Below are 4,175 nucleotides of genomic sequence, written 5' to 3'. Positions count from 1 at the left end.
ATAAACAGCCATAGAAACACCATCACATCATTTTCAATATTTAATTTTTTTTTTATTATTATAAATCTTAGTAGATACATTGTTGCATGAATGGGCATTCTGATATAGAACATTCAACATTTAGAATCTTTGATAAATCTGAAGCAGGCTTATCAAAGGAGCCAAAAATGTTTGTCTAAAAGAAAAACAAGACTGGAATTGTACTCAGAAGTAAATTTTTCAAGTATAGATGAAGATGAAGAGAAATGACAGTAAGGTAAGTATTAAATTATAAAAACACAATCACAATCCACATCACACACAATGCAATGGCTTGGGCATGTAAAAAGGATACATTCAGAATGAAAGGACAAAAAGGATAAGCTGAATTGAAAGTATTAAAAAATACTCCTAAATGCAATCATATAGAAATGTCACTAATCCGGATATAGAAAAAAAAATTTATTAATAAAATAACATAACCCATCACTGACAGTTGAGGAAGGAAAAACATTAAAATAATCCTATAAAAAAAAAACACTTCAAATGCTATTAAAGAATATAAACATAATATTCTTATGTTTCACATTTTAAAAAATTCCAAGTAAAAGACACTGTATCTAATAATTGCAGATAATAATAATCTAAACTTAAAATTCTATTTATACTTAATATCAATAAATCCTAGAATAAAATAAATAAAGAATACTTTTAAAAATTTATTAATTGAATTTCTTTCAGAAACATTTTCAATATTGAATTTTGTTTTCAATTCAAATTACATTATTATTTCAGTATGCAGAACTTAAATAATTAAAAACAAAACAAAGTCAGTTTTTCCCAATAAAACATTTCTATACAATAAATTTCAATTGTAAATTAACTGTTCTTATGTTGGTTTTTAATAGGACATTTGAACAAACATTTTTATTCCAATCCCTCAGAGATGTATAAATCATGAACCAGCAGACAAATCACAATCTATTAATTACAAAAAACTAAGAACATTGNGCGTACATATATTGATTTTTACACATACACGAAAGATGTGTATCTTTAATATACATTTAAAAAATATCAATATAAATTCTAATTTCTTACATAATTTGATTTTTCCAAATGTCCTGTGTCAAAATATGTATTTTAAATTAGGATATATTTTATAATAATTTTGTATTATTATTTGCAAACCATTAAAGAACAAGCAAGCAGGAAACTCAAATTCAAATATAAAATTTTCTTGAAATTTTTCATTTTATCATTATCTAAAAATGATATATAAATATAAGAGAGAAACTTATAATTGTAGGAAGAAGTAGAGAAAAAGAAACAAAAAATTTCAAATATACAAGTTTAACTATTATAAAATAAATAAATAACAATATATTTGGCTATTTTTTAACACTAGCATTTAAAAAAATTACAATTTATTTAAGAAAAAATTGATAAGCCTAATGTATTTCAATTTTAAAACTGTTTCAATGTTACATTAAAATGAACTTTCTTAAAAACTGTTAATAGACAAGAAATGAAGATCCTTACAATATTCAATTAAATGACTATTAAATAAATTTTGCATACATGCTACTAACAAGGGTTCTTCTCATGTCAGTTTTATATTTTAATAACATATATATCATTCACTAGAGGAGAAAAATATAAGACAGTCTGTACTTTTTCTTTTATCTGTCAGGTCAGCCATTTGCAATATTTTAAAATGTTCTAATGCATTCTATTGGATTCATATAGAAATATGAATGTTGTTAACTGGACAAAAAACTACCTTTCCAGAGTTACTGACGGCAAAATAATGTATTATACACTGTGCAATTGCTAGATGGAAAGAGAGCATGTATTTTCACCATCCCGCCAAAAGCAACAAAGTGTGTATAGCCTCTGGATGTTTATTTCTTTAGGCACTTTAAGATTATAACAGAAGAATACAGGAAATGATCAAAGTAGAAGTTGATGATAAAAAACACAAACCTATAAACCTTATAAACGAAATTCCAGTGCAGTTTAAATGCAGATAAAAGACAAACGTTTTAGATCTACATAAAAGATATTCTTCGAGTTAATTTCTTCTTGGTGGAAGTTGATAATGCAACCATTTTTAAATTAAATAACAGAAAATTTATTTTAAATCTGTATTCGTTTACATATAACCAATTATGTTCTCTTATTTTTAACATATGTTAATATATGCATAGCAGAAGTTGGAATGTGTGATAGAAGAGAACATTAAAAGTTTTTCTAATGTTGTCAATATAAATTTTACATTTCCCAAAACATTGTTCATTAGAAGATTATGATAGAAATGCCTTCATTTCACATGCTCATTGTAAACAATTAATTTATCTTAAACACTGTATTTTTCCTTTGTAATTACATTAAATCATAAAAAGTAAAAACCTCAAGCAGAATAAAGGCTTGGCATGACAGGAATCAATCCAGTGTGGGCACATTGCTTCCACTGTGCCACCAGTACCATATTTCTAGATGAATTACATTAGAACATTTTAGAAATCTATTTCTTGCAAATGGCAGACCTGACAGATAAAAGAAACAAATATGAGTCTTATTTTTTCCTCTATCAAACGATATATATTTTATTAAAATGTAAGATTGACATGAGAAAACCTTCTCTTGTAAAAAATTTCTAGAAACCACAATCATTTATATGATATATATTTCTTTTCTTATATAAATTTTCTTTTAGAAAATATTTGTGTTTATCAGAAAATTTGATTAGAGATATGTTTAAAATAAATTGGTTTATATATATAAACAAATTTCCAGATATCTTAAACATATCTCTAATCAAATTTTCTGATAAACACAAATATTTTCTAAAAGAAAATTTATTTTTTCATAATCTTCAATTTATAATTAAATAATATAATAAAAATTATTAACCATTTGTAGATAAAAGGAAGTGTGCTGGATTTCTTCTCTTTAGCCATCTTATCTTATTAATCTTCTCTTCTATCTCCAAACTTTTCAGATAATCAAATTCTGGCTCATGACTTTGAAAGGTGCTGTACACATTATATTCACCTCTACGAGGAGCTGAATGCTTTGACTAAATAAAAGAAACAATTTAATAAATAATCATATAAAATAACATAAATAGTACATATAGTATAACAAAAGCTCAACTTAAACATAACTTTTTCTGTGCTGTGATAAATTCACACAGTACAAGAAAAAGGATATACAATGAATGATCTCATGGTCATAAAAAATAGAAAACATTAAATAAAAACAAAATCCAAGTACCATAATTTCAAGCAGATAATCCACATTTTAACAGTGTTCAAAGGCCAATTTGAAAGCAGATACAGGCTAAGATATCTGTCAATTACAACTTTCAGTTTTCAACTCAAATAGCTTTTCTTCTGTCTAAAGTTACAAAAAACATTCTTAGAAATGTTAAAATTGTTAGACGTCCATGTTTTACAACTCCTCAACAATAGTGCTTGTGAAAAGAATGAGAGATCTCATCCTGTGTTTTAAAAATAAAAATTCCCTTTTTTATATAGTTGTATTTTTTTTCTCTCTCTCTCTGTGCAGTCTTTAAAGTTTGCAACTGCTTTGCGATCTGTGTTAATAACTTCAATAAAGTTTTTTTTTTTTTGAAGACATTGCTGGTACATATAATTTGTCATCCTATCCTGCGCTATAAATGGACAAATTATCATTAACATATCAACACTAGAGTTAATGATAGAAGACCTTAACCCTAACACTGATTATGAGACTGAAATTGCTGATAAGGATGTAAAATGCCTGTCTCAATAAGCTATGACGTCCTTTAATGAGTCATAAGCAAAACAGAAATTAATCATTACCAACGAGTTAGTGATTAGTGCAAAAGGCATCTTAACTGTTGTCGTTCTGACATTATAGCACCATATTGAAATTTTTTTCTCTTAGCAAAAGTACCAGGTGTATAAGCTTAAATCCGCTGTTTGCTAATAGATGGTGTAAGTGAGCGTATTAAGCTGCCATGACGATGCCATACATTTTCTCGATGATTTTGACATCTGTCAACATTAATCAGTGCACATCATCAGCAATTTCATACAACAACATATATTTTTCCTTTGATAATCATGTCTACTTTTGTGCCAGAAAAAGAGCATATGCAGCAAGTTTTGCTTTTCTGCTTCAATTTGAAGAAATCAGCTGCCGAA

General features: G+C 26.6%; 1 long non-coding RNA gene across 1 annotated transcript; it reads right to left on the bottom strand.

Annotated features, from left to right (window-relative positions):
• Nucleotides 1-2,957: 2,957 nt before the first annotated feature.
• Nucleotides 2,958-3,503, bottom strand: LOC111616172. Its single transcript, XR_002755204.1, has 2 exons — nt 3,259-3,503; nt 2,958-3,061 (listed from the first exon to the last, which is right to left on the bottom strand). It is a non-coding gene; the product is annotated as an uncharacterized LOC111616172 (long non-coding RNA).
• Between the last annotated feature and the right edge of the window lie 672 nt (nt 3,504-4,175).

The sequence above is a fragment of the Centruroides sculpturatus genome, unplaced genomic scaffold (genome assembly GCF_000671375.1).
Source record: "Centruroides sculpturatus isolate CEXI.00-Female unplaced genomic scaffold, Cexi_2.0 scaffold2891, whole genome shotgun sequence".
In the NCBI taxonomy this organism is placed as follows: domain Eukaryota; kingdom Metazoa; phylum Arthropoda; class Arachnida; order Scorpiones; family Buthidae; genus Centruroides; species Centruroides sculpturatus.
Note: the sequence above shows the minus strand (reverse complement) of the source record. Positions and strands in the feature narration are given on the sequence as shown.